This window comes from Bubalus kerabau, chromosome 7, assembly GCF_029407905.1.
Source record: "Bubalus kerabau isolate K-KA32 ecotype Philippines breed swamp buffalo chromosome 7, PCC_UOA_SB_1v2, whole genome shotgun sequence".
NCBI classification, from domain to species: Eukaryota; Metazoa; Chordata; class Mammalia; order Artiodactyla; family Bovidae; genus Bubalus; species Bubalus kerabau.
The window spans coordinates 88,990,752-89,010,326 of record NC_073630.1 but is presented as its reverse complement, the minus strand read 5'-3'; the positions used below and the strand labels follow the sequence as shown (position 1 = coordinate 89,010,326).

Here is a 19,575-nt window from a genome sequence, read left to right as displayed (position 1 = left end):
ATTTATGATATAATCTCTCCCTCCTCAGGATCAAGGTCAGAGAAAGTACCTTTAGATCAGGCTTTCATTAACTTTTGTATAGAATACTGCAACACACTCCTGATTTTCTTCACCAATTTTCTCACACCTCTCTTCTCTATGGAAAAAATAAAATCTGGCAGCCATTTCACCTATATTTCATGTATAATAAAGGCTGCATATTAGTATAAAGTCAAGTGCAAATCCTATTTTCTTAAACAGAGTACACCATGAACTAAGGTAGCCTATCTTTCTAGCTTGTTATGTCAACATTCTCATATTGAAACCCTGAACATCTCACCTCCCCTTTCCCATCAACAAAAATATTAATTTCTTCAGTCCCTCCCTTCTTTTTTATTATTATATTTTTCCTGCAACAACTTGTCAAATGACAAGTACTCTCCACCATATATTCTGCAGAAAACTTCTTAGTTGTCTGTGGAATGACTTAATTACTGGAATCACTAATTATACTTCAGTTCAGTTCAGTTCAGTCGCTCAGTTGTGTCCGACTCTTTGCAACCCCATGAATTGCAGCACTCCAGGCCTCCCTGTCCATCACCAACTCCCAGAGTTCATTCAAACTCAACCTCCATCGAGTTGGTGATGCCATCCAACAATCTCATCCTCTGTTGTCCCATTCTCCTTCTGCCCCCAATCCCTCCCAGAATCAGAGTCTTTTCCAAAGAGTCAACTCTTAGCATGAGGTGGCCAAAATACTGGAGTTTCAGCTTTAGCATCATTCCTTCCAAAGAATATCCAGGACCAAGCTCCTTTAGAATGGACTGGTTGGATCGCCTTGCAGTCCAAGGGACTCTCAAGAGTCTTCTCCAACACCACAGTTCAAAAGCATCAATTCTTCGGTGCTCAGCTTTCCTCACAGTCCGACTCTCACATCCGTACATGACCACAGGAAAAACCATAGCCTTGACTAGACAGACCTTTGCTGGCAAAGTAATGTCTCTGCTTTTGAATATGCTATCTAGGTTGGTCATAACTTTCCTTCCAAGGAGTAAGTATCTTTTAATTTCATGGCTGCAATCACCATCTGGAGTGATTTTGGAGCCCAAAAAATAGTCGGACACTATTTCCACTGTTTCCCCATCTATTTCCCATGAAGTGATGGGACCTTAGCCTGGAGTAATTAATTGCTGCTTTCTTCAGAGCCTATAAGAATATATATGTGTTCTCATGGCACAGAATTACATAGAAGATGTTACCTAATAGAATTTGGCTTATGTAGGTATCATGATTTTCTGTTTCTGACACTCTTACAACTTAGAATAATATTTATTTATTTATTTATTTTTAATTTTTAGGTCATCCCAAAACCAGAGCTTTTATCACTCACTGTGGAACCAATGGAATCTATGAAGCTATTTACCATGGGGTCCCTATGGTTGGAATTCCTATGTTTGGTGACCAGCATGATAATGTTGCTCATATGAAAGCCAAAGGCGCAGCTGTTGCAGTAGACTTGCAAAGAATGACAAGTGCAGATCTGCTTAATGCATTGAAAACAGTTATTAACAACCCTTCGTGAGTAGAGAATATATTCTTTTCTAAGAATCATTTGTTTTTGAAGGAATAATCAGCTTTATATAATTTTGAATTGATAAATTTTGCATAATTTAGAGCACACCTAATATCAAATAAGATTATTTTATACTTCCTAAATTTTGTGAAGGTATTTTGTCACCTACCACTACTTGGTGATAAATTATAACCTCAAAGAATTACTACATTTATTTAAAGAAAATGATCTATTGTTAAAACTATATTAATTTTTAAATTAACAATGGTACTTACTATTTTTAAAAATTTCCAGATATTTCCACTATAAAGAATTTAGGGAATACAATAAAATCATAGAAATAAAACGGAAAAACCACTTAGCTTTCCTCATGTCAGTTCAGTTCAGATCAGTTGCTCAGTCATGTCTGACTCTTTGTGACCCCATGGACCGCAGCACACCAGGCTTCCCTGTCCAACATCAACTCTCAGAGCTTGCTCAAACTCAGGTCCACTAAGTCAGTGATGCCATCCTGTGTTGTCCCCTTCTCCTCAACCTTCAATTTTTCCCAGCATCAGAGTCTTTTCCAATGAGTCAGTTCTTCGCATCAGGTGACCAAAGTATTGGAGTTTCAGCTTCACCATCAGTCTTTCCAATGAATATTCAGGACTGATTTCCTTTAGGATGGATTGGTTGGATTTCCTTGCACTCCAAGGGACTCTCAAGAGTCTTCTCAAACACCACAGTTCAAAAACATCAATTCCTCAGCGCTCAGCTTTCTTTATAATCCAACTCTCACATCCACACATGACCACTGGAAAAACCATAGCCTTGACTAGATGGACCTTTATTGACAAAGTGAAGTCTCTGCTTTTTAATTGCTGTCTAGGTTGGTCATAGCTTTTCTTCCAAGGAACAAGTGTCTTAACTTCATGGCTGCAGTCACAATCTGCGTAGTTATAACCATTACCAGTTTAGAAACTTACTTCTGCTAATTTATAAATAGGAGGAAGATCCCAGCCTCCTCATTTCCTGACAGAGAATAAAAACTGGACACTATCCATGAGCAAAATTATCTCTGGGAGTGTCCTAAAGGCCATGTAAGAAATTTTAGCAACACAGTAGAACAAAAAAATCTGAGATAAATCACACAAGAACAGAATGATGGCAGCTTTATTTTACCAACATCATCCCCAAGCCAGCATTACTCATCACCAAGAGAGAACTTTCAGCTAGAAAGAGTTCCTTGGCAGAAAAAGAAGAATGGATTGAATGACCCATATCTAAGTCCTTCTGGGGCATAGAAATTGAAAAACAAATTCTAAATTTGTGTAAAGTCACAAGAGATCTCAAACAGTCAAAGCAGTCCCAAGAAATAATGACATTGGAGACATCCAACTTGTTATTTAAAGCTATACTACAAAGTTATAGCAATCTAAAAAAGATGATATTGTCATAAAAATAGACATACAGACCAATACACAGGATTGAGAGCCCAGATACAAACCCTTATATGTAAAGTTGAATAATATTTGACAAAAGTGAAGAATACTCAATAGGAAAAGTGTTATCTCTTCAATAAGTAGGACTAGGGAAACTAAAAAATCATATGGAGGAGAATAAAACTTGGATCCTTATATTACATTACTTCCCTCATAGCTCAGTTGGTAAAGATCTGTTTTCAATGCAGGAGACCAAGGTTCAATTCTGGGGTCAGGAAGAACTCCTGGAGAAGGAATTAGCAACCCACTCCAGTATTCTTTCCTGGAGAATCCCATCTACAGAGGAGCCTGGTTGGATACAGTCCATGGTGTCACAAGAGACAGACACGACTTAGAGACTAAACCACCGCATTGCATTACTTAACAAAACTTGACTAGAAATGGACTACAGACTTGAAGATAAGACCTGAAGCCATAAATGTCTTATTATAAAACTGGAGGAAAAGTTTCTTGACAAGGGTATTGGCAAGAAATGTTGGGATATGATACCAACAATACAAGGAACCAGTGCAAAACAAAAGGTGGGGTTTATCAAGCTCAAAAGCTTCTACACAGAAAAATAAATGATTTACAAAATGAAGGTCAATGTACAAAATTGGAGAATATTTTGAAAATTGCACATCTGATATAGACTGATATACAAAAGATATAAGTAACACATATTACTCAATAGCAATTTTTTTTTAAATGAATGGAGTTACTGAATACATATTTGCCCAAAGAAGACAGGTCAACAGGTACTTGAAAAGGGGATTGATGTTACTAAGCATCATGAAATGCAAATCAAAATTCCACCTCACACCTATTAGAATTGTTGTTGATGTTGTTCAGTCACTAAGTTGTGTCTGATGCTGTGACCCATTGACTACAGCATGACAAGTTCCTCCATTCGCCACTGTCTCCTAGAGTTTGAAGTGTGATGCTATGTAACCATCTCATCCTCTGCCGCCCCCTTCTCCTTTTCCCTTCAATCTGCTCCAGCATCAGGTTTTTTGCAGTGAGTCAGTTCTTCACATGAGATGGCCAAAGTATTGGGGTTTCAGCTTCAGCATCACTCCTTCCAGGAATAGTTGGAGTTGATTTCCTTCAGGATTGATTGATTTGACCTCCTTGCTCTCCAAGGGACTCTCAAGAGTCTTCTCCAGCACCACAATCAGAAAGCACCAAATCTTTGGTGCTCAGCCTTCTTTATGGCTCAGTGGTAAAGAAACCAGTTGCCGATGCAGTTGTTGTGGGAGGTGTAGGTTTGATTCCTGAGTCAGGAGATCCCATGGTATTTTTCAGTCACTCAGTTGCATCCAGCTCTGCGACCCCATGGCCTGTAGTAGGCCAGACTTTTCTGCCCATCACCATCTCCTGAGCTTGCTCAAATTCATATCATCAAGACAGTGATGCCATCTAAGCATCTAATCCTCTTCGTCCCCTTCTCCTCCTGCCTTCAATCTTTCCCATAATCAGGGTCTTTTCTAATGAGTCAGCACTTCACATCAGATGGCCAAAATATTGGAGCTTCAGCTTCAGCATCAGTCCTTCCAGTGAATATTCAGGGTTGATTTCCTTTATGATTGACAAATTTGATATCCTTGCAGACCAAGGGACTCCCAAAAGCCTTGTCCAACACCACAGTGAAAAAGCAATTCTTTGACTCTCAGCCTTCTTTATGGTCCAACTCTCACATCCATACCTGACTGCTGGGAAAAGCCATAGTTTGACTATATAGACTTTGTCAGCAAAGTAATTACTATGCTTTTTAATACATGCTCTAGGTTTGTCTTAGCTTTTCTTCCAGGACCAAGATTCTTTTAATTTCATGGCTGCACTCATCATCCACTGTGATTTTGGTGTCCAAGAAAATAAAGTCTGTCACTGTTTCCCCATCAATTTGCCATCAAGTGACGGGACTAGATAGCATGATCTTCATTTTTTGAATGTTGAGCTTTAAGCCAGCGCTTTCTCTCTCCTCTTTCACCTTCATCAATAGACTATTTCCTCTTTGCTTTCTGCCATTCTGGTGGTGTCATTTGCATATCTAAGGTTATAGGTATTTCTCCTGGAAATCTTGATTCCAGCTTGTTCTTCATCCAGCTTAGCATTTTGCATGATATACTATGCATACAAGTTAAATAAGCAGGTTTACAATATACATCCTCAAAGTACTCTTTTTCCCAGTTTGGAACCAGTCCATTTTTCCATGTGTGGTTCTTACTATTGTTTTTCGACTTGCATATAGGTTTTGCAGGAGGCAGGTAGGTAGTCTGGTACTCCCATCTCTTGAAGAATTTTCCATAGTTTGATTTGATCCGTACAGTCAAAGGCTTTAGTGTAATCAATGAAGCAGAAGTAAATTTTTTTCTGGAATTCTCTTGTTTTTCTAGCATCCAATGGATGTTGGCAATTTCATCTCTCATTCTCTTCCTTTTTTAAATCCAGCTTGAACATCTGGAAAATCTCAGTTTATATACCATTGAAGCCAAGCTTGGAGAACATTGAGCATTACTTTGCTAGTGTGTGAGGTGAGTACAATTGTGCACTAGTTTGCACATTCTTTGGCAGCCTTTCTTTGGGATTGGAATGAAAACTGACCTTTTCCAGTCCTGTGGCCACTGCTGAGTTTTCCAAATTTGCTGGCATATTGAGTGCAGCACTTTTACAGCATCATCTTTTAGGTTTTGAAGTAACTCAACTGGAATTCCATCACCTCCACTAGCTTTGTTCATAGTGATGCTTCCTAAAGCCCACTTGACTTCACACTCCACGATGTCTGGCTCTAGGAGAGTGATCAAACCATAGTGTAGGAAATGGGAACCCATTTCAGCGTTCTTGTTTGGAAAATCTTCCCCTGGTTTAAGAAAATAGCAACCCACTCTAGTATTCTTGTTTGGAAAATCCCATGTATGGAGGAGCCTGGACTACTTTAGTCTGTGGAGTCCGAAAGAGCAGGACACAACTGAGCATGCATGTATGAAATAACATTCAAACATGATTACTGCAGAACTATATCTTTGACTATATGGACCATTGTCAGCAAACTGATATCCTTGCTTTTTAATGTGCTGTTTAGGTTTATCATAGTTTTCCTTGCAATGAACAAGTGTCTTTTAATTTCATGGCAGCAGTCACAATCTGCAGTGATTTTGGAGCCCAAGAAAATAAAATCTATCACTGCTTCCAATTTTTCCCCTTCTATTTGCCTTGGAGTGATGGACTATATACCATGGTCTTAGTTTTTTGAATGAATTTCAAGCCAGCTTGGAACTTTCATAATGGTCATCATTAAAAGACATGGTCTAAGACGTGAGGAGTAGCTCCTCTCCACCCTCCTTTGCCTGTGCAGCCGGTCCTTGGATGTGGAGTTGCTCCTCTTGGCCGCCTCCCCTGACCTTGGACATGGGGTAGCTCCTCTCTGCAACCACCCCTGACCTCGGACATGGGGTAGCTCCTCTCAGCCACGCTTCTGCGAGGTCTGTCTCGGCCGGAGCACATCTGCATGGAAAAAAAAAGCAAAAAAGTAAAATGGCTGTCTGAGAAGGCCATACAAATAGCTGTGGAAAGAAGAGAAGCAAAAAGCAAAGCAGAAAAGGAAAGATATAAGCATCTGAATGCAGAGTTCCAAAGAATAGCAAGGAGAGATAAGAAGGCCTTCCTCAGTGATCAATGCAAAGAAATAGAGGAAAACAGAGTGGGAAAATCTAGAGATCTCTTCAATAAAGTTAGAGATACCAAGGGAATATTTCAGGCAAAGATGGGCTCAATAAAGGACAGAAATGGTATGGACCTAACAGAAGCAGAAGATATTAAGAACAGGTGGCAAGAATACACAGAAGAACTGTACAAAAAAAGAGCTTTACGACCCAGATAATCACAATGGTGTGATCACTCACCTAGAGCCAGACATCCTGGAATGTGAAGTCCAGTGGGCCTTAGAAAGCATTACTACGAACAAAGCTAGTGGAGGTGATGGAATTCCAGTTGAGCTGTTTCAAATCCTGAAAGATGATGCTGTGAAAGTGCTGCACTCAATATGCCAGCAAATTTGGAAAACTCAGCAGTGGCCACAAGATTGGAAAAGGTCAGTTTTCATTCCAATCCCAAAGAAAGCCAATGCCAAAGAATGTTCAAACTATCGCACAATTGCACTCATCTCACATGCTAGTAAAGTAATGCTTAAAATTGTCCAACCAGGCTTCGGCAGTACGTGAACCATGAACTTCCAGATGTTCAAGCTGGTTTTAGAAAAGGGAGAGGAACCAGAGATCAAATTGCCAACATGCACTGGATCATGGAAAAAGCAAAAGAGTTCCAGAGAAACATCTATTTCTGCTTTATTGACTATGTTAAAGCCTTTGACTGTGTGGACCACAATAAACTGTGGAAAATTCTGAAAGAGATGGGAATACCAGACCACCTGATCTGCCTCTTGAGAAACCTATATGCAGGTCAGGAAGCAACAGTTAGAACTGGACATGGAACAACAGACTGGTTCCAAATAGGTAAAGGAGTACGTCAAGGCTGTATATTGTCACCCTGCTTATTTAACTTATATGCAGAGTACATCATGAGAAACGCTGGGCTGGAAGAAGAACAAGCTGGAATCAAGATTGCTTGGAGAAATATCAAGAACCTCAGATATGCAGATGACACCACCCTTATGGCAGAAAGTGAAGAGGAACTAAAAAGCCTCTTGTTGAAACTGAAAGAGGAGAGTGAAAAAGTTGGCTTCAAGCTCAACATTCAGAAAACGAAGATCATGGCATCTGGTCCCATCACTTTATGGGAAATAGATGGGGAAACAGTGGAAACAGTGGCTGATTTTATTTTTTTGTGCTTCAAAATCACTGCAGATGGTGATTGCAGCCATGAAACTAAAAGACGCTTACTCCTTGGAAGGAAAGTTATGACCAACCTAGATAGCATATTCAAAAGCAAAGATATTACTTTGCCAACAAAGGTCCATCTAGTCAAGGCTATGGTTTTTCCAGTGGTCATGTATGGATGTGAAAGTTGGACTGTGAAGAAAGCTGAGCTCAGAAGAATTGATGCTTTTGAACTGTGGTGTTGGAGAAGACTCGTGAGTCCCTGGGAGTGCAAGGAGATCCAACCAGTCCATCCTAAAGGAGATCAGTCCTGGGTGCCCATTGGAAGGAGTGAGGCTGAAGCTGAAACTCCAGTACTTTGGCCACCTCATGTGAAGAGTTGACTCATTGGAAAAGACTCTGATGCTGAGAAGGATTGGGGGCAGGAGGAGAAGGGGACGTCAGAGGATGAGATGGCTGGATGGCATCACCGACTCGATGGACATGAGTTTGAGTGAACTCTGAGAGTTGGTGATGGACAGGGAGGCCTGGTGTGCTGTGATACATGGGGTGGCAAAGAGTCGGACACGACTGATTGACTGAACTGAACTGAACTGAACTGAAGAGGTGAGGATTTAGAAAAAGAAAAATTCCACTGCACTCCAGGTGAGAATGTAAATTGGTGCAGCCACTGTGGAAAACGGTATGGAAGTTTTTCAAAAGATCACCAGTAGAACTACGCCACTATCCAGTGATCTCTCTTTCTGCTATATATTTAAAGAAATGAAAGCAGAATATGGATGAGACATCTTCAGTTCAGTTCAGTTCAGTCGCTCAGTCATGTGAGACTCTTTGCAACCTTATGGAGTGCAGTACAGCAAGCCACTTTGTCCATTGCCAACTCCTGGAGTTTACTCAAACTCAAGTCCATTGAGTCGGTGATGCCATGCAGCCATCTCATCCTCTGTCGTCCCCTTCTCCTCCTACCTTCAATCTTGCCCAGCATCAAGGTCTTTTCCAATGACTTAGTTCTTTGTATCAGGTGGCCAAAGTAATGGAGTTTCAGCATCAGCATCAGTCCTTCCAATGAATATTCAGGACTGATTTCCTTTAGGATGGACTGGTTGGATCTCCTTGCACTCCCAGGGACTCTCAAAAGTCTTCTGCAACACCACAGTTCAAAAGCATCAATTCTTCTGAGCTCAGCTTTCTTTATAGTCCAACTCTCACATCCATACATGACTACTGGAAAAATCATAGCTTTGACTAGATGGACTTCGTTGGCAAAGTAATGTCTCTGCTTTTCAATATGCTGTCTGGGTTGGTCACAACTTTTCTTCCAAGGTGCAAGCGTCTTTTAATTTCATGGCTGCAGTCACCATCTGTGGTGATTTTGGATTCCCAAAAAATAGTCTGTCACTGTTTCCACTGTTTCCCCATCTATTTGCCATGAAGTGATGGGACTGGATGCCATGATGTTAGTTTTCTGAATGCTGAGCTTTAAGCCAACTTTTTCACTCTCCACTTTCACTTTCATCAAGATGCTCTTTGGTTCTTCACTTTCTGCCAAAAGCTTGGTGTCATCTACATATCTGAGGTTATTGATATTTCTCCCAGCAATCTTGATTCCAGCTGTGCTTCATCCAGCCCAGCATTTCTCATGATGTACTGAGCATATAAGTTTACATAAGGGTGACAATATACAGCCTGACATACTCCTTTTCCTATTTGGAACCAGTCTGTTGTTCCATGTCCAGTTCTAACCATTGCTTCCTGACCTGCATACAGATTTCTAAAGAGACAGGTTAGATGGTCTGGTTTTCCCATATCTTTAAGAATTTCCAGAGTTTTTTTGTGGTCCACACAGTCAAAGGCTTTGACATAGTCAATAAAAGAGAAGTAGATGATTTTCTGGAACTCTCTTGCTTTTTCGATGATCGAACAGATGCTGGCAATTTTATAGCTTCACCCTAGTGCTAATTGCTGTATTATTCACAAAAGTCAAGGTATGAATTAAAACTTAGTGTCTTTAAATGAATGAATAGATAAAGAAAATGTGGTGTATGTATGTGAAGGAATATTATTTAGCAAAGAAGACAAAAGAAATACTTCCATATTTGAAAACTTGTTATTGTGCTAGGTGAAGTAAGTCAGTGAATGACAAATATTATTTAGCATCACTTATACATGCAGCCTAATAATTCAAATTCATAGAAGTAGAGAGTAGACTGGTGTTTTCCAGGGTTTAGGAGTTGAAAGAGTGGAGAGACAAGCTTTGAGTAATAGGGAACAGGCTCTGAGTAATCAAATAAATAAGTTCTTGGGAACATTGTACAACATGGTAGTTAGCTGTGATCATAGACAAATAAATAAATTCTCAATAATGAAGGATTACATTTATTATGTAACTCTGCTTCACATAAATAAAACAAATATATTCTTTGGAAAAAAGAAGCTATATTAAAATTAAAATATTTCCCAGTGTTGGACAAATGTTACTATATGTCAGATAAATTCTTACTAGAAATTTTGTGTAAATCTATAAACATGCATTGACATTAGAGATTAAAATTATTTTATAAACATTTAAATTTTTTAAATATTGAATGACTTTTCACTATGAAGTCACTTACCAGAGTCTCTCTTTTATGTTTAACTTATTTTTAATTGGAGATAACTGTTTTAAAATGTTACATTAGTTTCTACCATGCAACAACGTTTTGTTGTTAAGTCACTCAGTTGTGTCTGACTCTGCAATCCCATGGACTGCACCACACCAGGCATCCCCATCCTAAACTATTTCCAGGCCTTTGGTCTCATGTTCGTTGAATCAGTGACACCCTCCAACCATTTCATCCACTGTTGCCCCCTTCTCTTCCTGCCTTCAGTCTTTCTCAGAATCTGAGTCTTTTCAGATGAGTTGGCTCCTCCATCAGGTGGCCAAAGTACTGGAACTTCAGCTTCTGCATCAATACTTCTAATGAATATTCAGGATTGACTTCCTTTAGGATTGACTGGTTTGACTTCCTTGCAGTTCAAGGGAATTTCAAGAGTCTTCTCCAATGCCACAGATGAAAAGCTTAATTTTTTCAGTGCTCAGCCTTCTTTATGGTCCACCTCTCACATCTGTATATGATTACTGGAAAAAAATTTAGCTTTGACTAGTTGGACCTTTGTTGGCAAAGTGATGTCTCTGATTTTTAATATGCTACCTAATTCTGTCATAGATTTTCTTCCAAAGAGCAATCGTCTTTTAATTTCATGGCTACAGTCATATCCACAGTGATTTTGGAGCCCCCCAAAATAAAGCTGGTCACTCTTTCCATTGTTTCCCCATCTATTTGCCATGGTCCTTCTAGTGAAGTCATGTATGGATGGAAGAGTTGGACCATAAAGAGAGCTGAGAACTGAAGATTTGATGCTTTTGAATGTGGAGTTGCAGAAGACTGGTGAGAGTCACTTGGACTACAAAGCGATCAAATCAGTCAGTCCTAAGGGAAATTAGTCCTGAATTTTCATTGGAATGACTGATGCTGAAGCTGAAGCTCCAATACTTTGGCCACCTGTTCCTCAGAGTCACATCACTTTTATTTAGTGTCTTGGCATGCAGAAAGTATTTGTTGGGCCATGATAAAATCAGCCTCCTGTGTCCCTGGTCACATCTCTCATTTTATTGATTACTTTGAACTATCTTTGTTATGTTCTTGTACAAGGAATATCCCCAGCTGGAGGTCTTAGACCCGAATATGCCTTGGGAAAACATCTTGTGTGCACAAGCAGCGTTCTGAACTTGTGCCGACCTGCGTTCCCAGGTCCACATTATGTTTCTACTTAGTTTAGCAGACCATGATGATCCCAACTAATAAACTGATGTACTTTTGTTTAGATTATGGTATTGCTATATTTTGCTTTTATTCTTTTCCCATGGTGTGTTTCTTATGGCTTAGCCAGAGCAACAGGCAGCTGATTGTTAATCCCTGCAAGAGCAGAAGGGGAAGACAGAGGAAGAGATGATTGGATGAATTCACAGACATGATGGACATGAGTTTGAGCAAGTTGTGGGATATGATGATAGACAGGGAAGCCTGGCACAGTGCAGTCCATGGGGTTGCAGAGTCAGACACAACTGAGCTACTGAACTGAACTAATGAGACTGGATGCCGTGATCTTTGCTTGCTGAATGTTGAGTTTGAAGCCAGCTATCTCACTCTCCTCCTTCATCTTCATCAAGATGCTCTTTAGTTCCTCTTTGCTTTCTGCCATAAGACTGGTGTCATCTGCATACCTGAGGTTTTTGCTATTTCTCCTAGCACTCTTGATTCCACCTTGAGCTTCATCCAGCCTGGCATTTCTCATGAGGTACTCTGCATGCAAGTTAAATAAGCAGGGTTACAATACACAGGCTTGACATATTCCTTTCCCAGTTTAAAACCAGTCTGTTGTTCCATGTCTGGTTCTAACTGTTGCTTCATACAGGTTTTGCAGGAGGCAGGTATGGTGACCTGGTATTTTCATCTCTTTAAGAATTTTCCACAGTTTGTTGTGATCCACACAATAAAGTCTTTAATGTAGTCAATGAAGCAGAAATTGATGTTCTTCTGGAATTCCCTTGCTCTTTCTATGATCCAGCAGATGTTAGCAATTTGATCTCTGGTTCCTCTTCCTTTTCTAAATTCACTTTGAGCATCTGGAAGTTCTCAGTTCACAAACTGTTGAAGCCAAGCTTGGAGAACTTTGAGCATTACTTTGGTAGAATGTGAGATGAGTACAATTCTGCAGTAGTTTGAACATTCTTTGGTATTTTCTTTCTTTGAGATTGGAATGAAAACTGACATTTTCTAGTCCTATGACCACTGGTGAGTTTTCCAAGTTTGCTGGCATATTAAGTGCATAACTTTAATAGTATCATCTTTTGTGCTATGCTTAGTCACTCAAATTGTCTCACTCTTTGTGACCCCAATGACTGTAGCATGCCAGCCTCCTTGGGATTACAAATAGCTCAGCTGGAATTTCATCACCTCCACTAGCTCTGTTCATAGTGATGCTTCCTAAGACCCATTTGACTTTGCACTCCAGGATTTCTGGCTCTAGATGAGTGTTCACACCATCGTGGCTATCTGGTTCATTAAGATCTTTTTTGTATAATTCTTCTGTGTATTCTTGCCACCTCCACTTAATACTGTTTGCTTCTGTTCATATCAGATCAGATCAGTCACTCAGTCATGTCCGACTCTTTGCGACCCCATGAATCGCAGCATGCCAGGCCTCCCTGTCCATCACCAACTCCCGGAGTTCACTGAGACTCACGTCCATCAAGTCAGTGATGCCATCCAGCCATCTCATCCTCTGTCCTCCCCTTCTCCTCTTGCCCCCAATCCCTCCCAGCATCAGAGTCTTTTCCAATGAGTCAACTCTCCGCATGAGGTGGCCAAAGTACTGGAGTTTCAGCTTTAGCATCATTCCTTCCAAAGAAATCCCAGGGCTGATCTCCTTCAGAATGGACTGGTTGGATCTCCTTGCAGTCCAAGGGACTCACAAGAGTCTTCTCTTAGGTTTCTACAATTTCTGCCTTTATTTTGTTCATATTTGCATGAAATGTTTCTTTGGTACTCTAACTTTCTTGAAGAGATCTCTAGTCTTTACCATTCTATTGTTTTCTTCTATCTTTGCATTGATCACTTAGGAAAGCTATCTTATCTCTCCTTGTTATTCTTTGAAACTCTGCATTCAGATGGATATATCTTTTCTTTTCTCCATTTGTCTTTCACTTCTCTTCTTTTCTCAGCTATTTGTAAGGCCCCTCAGACCTATTTCTTGTCAAACATTTTGCTTGTTTGCATTTCTATTTCCTGGGGATGGTTTTAATCATGGCCTCCTGTACCATATTATGAATTTCTGTCCATAGTTCTTCAGGCACTTGGTCTATCAGATCTAAACCCTTGACTCTAATTGTCACTTCCTCTGTATAATCATCATAAGGGATTTGATTTAGGTCATACCTGAATTGTCTAGTGGTTTCCCCTACTTTCTTCAATTTAAGTCTGAATTTGGCAATAAGAAGTTTTAGATCTGAGCCACAGTCAGCTCCCAGTCTTGTTTTTTGCTGACTGTATAGAGCTTCTCCATCTTTGGATGCAAAGAATTTAATCAATCTGACTTTAGTATTGACCATCTGGTGTTGTCCATGTATAGAGTCGTCTCGTGTTGTTGGAAGAGGGTGTTTGCCATGACCAGTGTGTATTCTCTTGGCAAAACTCTGTTAGTCTTTGCCCTGCTTCATTTTGTATTCCAAGGCCAACTTTGCCTGTTACTCCTGGTATCTTGCCTTCCTTCTTTTGCATGCTGGTCCCTTATGGTAAAAAGGACATCTTTTTTTTGGTGTTAGTTCTAGAAAGTCTTGTAGGTCATCAAATGCAGCTTCTTTGGCATTATTGGTTGGGGCATATACTTGGATTATTGTGATTTTGAATGGTTTGCCTTGGAAACCAACAGAGATGTTTCTGTCATTTTTGAGATTGTACCCAAGTTTTGCATTTTGAACTCCTTTGTTGACTATGAGGGCTACTGTATTTCTCTAAGTGATTCTTTCCCACAGTAGTAGATGTAATGGTCAGCTAAATTAAATTCACCTATTGCAGTCCATTTTAGTTCACTGATTCCTAAAATGTCAGTGTCACGCTTCCCATCTCCTGTTTGATCTCTTCCAATTTACATTGATTCGTAGGCCTAACATTCCAGGTTCCTATGCAATATTGCTCTTTACAGCATTGGACTTTACTTTCACCACCAGTTCAGGTCAGTTCAATTGCTCAGTCATGTCCAACTCTTTGTGAATTGCAGCACTCCAGGCTCCCCTCTGCATCACCAACTTCCGGAGTCCACCCAATTCCATGTCCATTGAGTCGGTGATGCCATCCAACCATCTCATCCTCTGAAGTCCCCTTCTCCTCCTGCCCCCAATCCCTCCCAGCTTCAGAGTCTTTTGCAATGAGTCAACTCTTCGCATGAGGTGGCCAAAGTACTGGAGTTTCAGCTTTAACATCATTCCTTTCAAAGAACACCCATGACCGATCTCCTTTAGAACGGACTGGATGTATCTCCTTGCACTCCCAGGGACTCTCAAGAGTCTTCTCCAACATCACAGTTCAAAAGCATCAATTCTTTGGCACTCAGCTTTCCTCACAGTCCAACTCTCACATCCATATATGACCATAGGAAAAACCATAGCCTTGACTGCTGCTGCTAAGTCGCTTCAGTCGTGTCCAACTCTGTGAGACCCCATAGAGGGCAGCCCACCAGGCTCCCCCATCCCTGGGATTCTCCAGGCAAGAACACTGGAGTGGGCTGCCATTTCCTTCTCCAATGCATCAAAGTGAAAAGTGAAAGTGAAGTCGCTCAGTCACGTCCCACTCCTAGTGACCCCATGGACTGCGGCCCATCAGGCCTCTCCATCCATGGGATTTTCCAGCAAGAGTACTGAAGTGGTTGCCATTGCCTTCTCAACAGCCTTGACTAGATGGACCTTTGTTGGCAAAGTAATGTCTCTGCTTTTGAATATGCTATCTAGGTTGGTCATAACTTTCCTTCCAAGGAGTAAGCGTCTTTTAATTTCATGGCTGCAATCACCATCTGGAGTGATTTTGGAGCCCAGAAAAATAAAGTCTGCCACTGTTTCCACTGTTTCCCCATCTATTTCCCATAAAGTGATGGGGCCAGATGCCATGATCTTCATTTTCTGAATGTTGAGCTTTAAGCCAACTTTTTCACTCTCCTCTTTCACTTTCATCAAGAGGTTCTTTAGTTCTTCTTCACTTTCTGCCATAAGGGTGGTGTCATCTGCATATCTGAGGTTATTGATATTTTTCCTGGCAATCTTGATTCCAGCTTGTGCTTCTTCCAGCCCAGTGTTTCTCATGATGTACTCTGCATATAAGTTAAATAAGTAGGGTGACAATATACAGCCTTGACGTACTCCCTTTCACCACCAGAGACATCCACAAATAGCTGTCATTTTCACTATGGGTCAGCCTCTTCATTCCTTTTGGGGCTGTTTCTCTGACTTCTTCAGTCACATATTGGACACCTACAGACCTGGGGAGGGTTCCTCTTTAGGTGTTATATTGTTTTGCCTTTTCATACTGTTTATGGGTTTCTCAAAGCAGAATGCTGAAGTGGTTTGCCATTCCCTTCTCAAGTACAACATGAATCATGCTAAGTATATATATATCCCTCCCTCATGAGCCTGTCTCTGACCTGCATCCCATCCCACCCCTCTCTGTTTTTGTGGCAATCTCTAAGGTGTCCACGTCTTTTTGACCCCATCAACTGTTGCCTGCTAGGCTCCTCTGTTAGTAGGATTTTCCAGTGCAGAATGCTGGAGTGGTTTGCTATTTCTTCCTCCTGAGGATCTCCCTGAACCAGGGATGAAACTTGTGTCTGTGCTTCTCCTGCAGATTCTTTACCACTGTGCCACCTAGGAAGACCCAGAGCACCAGGCTGAGCTGCTTGTGGTATACAGCAACTTCTAACTGCCTGTCTACTTTACACATGATAGTGTATGTATGTTAGGACTACTCACTCAATTCGTCCAACTGGGTACTACTCCTGCTGTGTCCACAAATCTGTTCTCTACATCTGTACTTCTATTCCTACCCTACAAATGGGGTTATCAGTACTATTTTTTTTCTAGGTTACAATATTAATATATGATGTTCGTTTTTCTCTTTCTGACTCACTTTACTCTTTAAAACAACACCAGGTTCCATCAGTGTCTCTTAACATCACATCTTATTTTTTTGCTATATTAACAGTGCAATGTTATCAAAGCTTACAATGTACTAATCTTGTCCATGACCACAATTTCCAATATCATTTAGCATTAGTTTCATATTTATATGTACTTAATGAAGCAGTTTATGTCCTGATAGAGTACATCTATTTATTTTATTGATTTTTTATCTGATAAATATTATGTTTCTGTGTCTGTCATGGAACTTCTGTCACGATTATTTGTTTCCCTGAGATATATTCAGAAGTACTCATTTCTTAATTCCTGTGTATTAGGAAAGGTCTGCCTATTTTTTTTTTTTTTTTTTTAATGAAAGGGCAGCAGGGCTTTTTTTTTTTTTTTTTTATGGTGTATAGTTCTTTTCCTCAAAACTTTTTACATGCTTTCCCATGATTTTCGACAATTTAATATTGTGTATTCTCTGTCAATGATGATTGCACTTTGGTGTGGGTAAATAACTTCCTCCTTCACAAACCCAAGGAAATTTTGCTTCTATGTCAACCACTCAAAGCCTTCAACCAAATCCTGGTGGGGTCTTCTGTTCCTTGACAGAAGTTAGAAGGGGTAGTGTTCTATGCATTGCCATCCTCCCATCTCACCACCGCATGTGCAGCCCTCTGTTATTGTTGTTCAGTCACCCAGTCGTGTCTACTCTTTGCAACCCCATGAACTGCAGCATACCGGGGCTCTCTGTTCCTCACCATCTCCCAGAGTTTGCCCAAGTTCATGTTCATTTTAAGTGTTGCCATCCAACTGTCTCATCCTCTGATGCCCTCTTCTTCTATCCTTAATCTTTCCCAGTATCATATACTTTTCCAATGAGTTGTCTGTTATCAGATGACCAAAATACAGGAGCTTCAGCTTCAACATCAGTACTTCCAGTGAATATTCAGGGTTGATCTCCCTTATGATTGACTGGTTTGATCTCCTTGCTATCCAAGAGACTTTCAGGAGTCTTCTCTAGCACCACAGTTGAAGGCATCAGTTATTTGGCATTTTACCTTAGGAAGACCATAGCCTTGACTATTCAGACCTTTGTTGGCAGAGTAATGTTTCTGGTTTTCAACACACAGCCCTCTTTGCTGCTGCTGCTAAGTCACTTCAGTCGTGTCTGGCTCTGTGCGACCCCACAGATGGCAGCCCACCAGGCTCCCCCATCCCTGTGATTCTCCAGGCAAGAACACTGGAGTGGGTTGCCATTTCCTTCTCAATGCATGAAAGTGAAAAGTGAAAGTGAAGTTGCTCAGTCATGTCCGACCTTCAGTGACCCCATGGACTGCAGCCTTCCAGGCTCCTCCGTCCATGGGATTTTCCAGGCAAGGAAAATGGCACTGGAGTGGGGTGCCATTGCCTTCTCCCAGCCCTCTTTAGAATGAAGCAAAAATGCCAGCATCTATTGAGTCTCAGGCCATACTTCTTGCCCAGAGGGTCACATGAAGCTTTTTTTGCTTTCATCTGAAATGTCAGGACCATGAAGATAACAGACTGAAACCATTTCCTGTTACTGCTGAAGTCTTGTTAACACTGACACTCCAGCCCAAAACTGGGGAAGAGTGAAGGAGTGGAGAAAGGGTTCCTTTTTCATAGACCTTCCCCTCCATGCTGCTTCCTGTCACTATCATGTTCCCAATACCACACTCAGCAAGTTAGATCAAAATTCTGTATTCTCAAGCTACACATTCTAATAATCATTCCTATTTCTGTACTTTCAGAATGCTATATCCAACTGGAAATTATTTTCTCTCCCACTTCCAATAATTACTGAGACTATAAAGCATCCAACACATTCAAACTGATGAGCCATCACATCTAGAAATATCTCGAGGAAACAAAATTTCGTATGATTTTCATATTCTTGGTGATATCATTTATGATACAATTTATCATATAATTAATTACACAATATATTTTTATAATATATAACTGCTTTAGGTATATCATGTCCTTAATGAACTTTTCAAGTTGCTGTTTATTTATTCAATTTTAGGTATAAAGAGAATGCTATGAAGTTATCAAGGATTCACCATGATCAGCCTGTGAAACCCCTGAACCGAGCAGTCTTCTGGGTTGAGTTTGTCATGCGCCACAAAGGAGCCAAGCACCTTCGACCAGCCTTCCATGACCTCAACTGGTTCCAGTACCACTCTTTGGATGTGATTGGCTTCCTGCTAGCCTGTGTGGCAAGTGTTGCATTCCTGGTCACTAAATGTTGTCTGTTTTGTTACTGGAAGCTTGGTAAGACTTCAAAGAAGAAAAAGAGAGAGTAGTTTTTCTGCCTTTTTTTTTTTTTTTTTAAACAGTTGAACTAGAAAACTTGACAGAGTCTATCTGAATAATCCAGCCACTGATTTGGAAAAATTTCTCTCCTGTTCTTCTGGGTTCTTCTCTATTCTTCAACTTATCATGTTAAAGATCAAAGACTCACTCCAAAAATATGCCACATGATTCAGAATTAAGGTTTAAAATAATCTATTCTTTACAAAGATATGACAGATGAATAAACACATGGAAATTGTTACCATTAAAGACTTCATGCTTTATTTTATTCATTGCTTTTAGTTCAACCAGTTGAGATGCTGTTTGAGGCCTCAGGAACATAATGATTTATTCTATTTCCATACTGATCAGGTTGAATATTTCTTAAATATATAACATAATTTAGGGTTCAATACTCAATAATTATTTCATATTCTCTAAAAGAAGTATACAAGAACTAATGCAGAACACACTCTAGACAGAGCTTCTTTGCCAGTAAGGAATATTGAAGCCTGTTAGGGTTTCTACTCTGTTGTAAAGCACATTTTACACCATCAATTTCCTTCCATATTATTCCACATTAGACTTTGTCCCCTTTGGAATACAAAACATTGTTTTTGTGTGTGTTGGTGGTGTTTCTCATTTGAAGATTATCCTTCATTTGGATATTAATAATGATAGTACTTCATTTGTGTTGTAACACTT

General features: G+C 40.2%; 1 pseudogene; it reads left to right on the top strand.

Annotated features, from left to right (window-relative positions):
- Window positions 1-19,106, top strand: part of LOC129657943 (UDP-glucuronosyltransferase 2C1-like) — a 42,425-nt pseudogene extending 23,319 nt beyond the window's left edge.
- The last annotated feature ends 469 nt before the right edge of the window (window positions 19,107-19,575 follow it).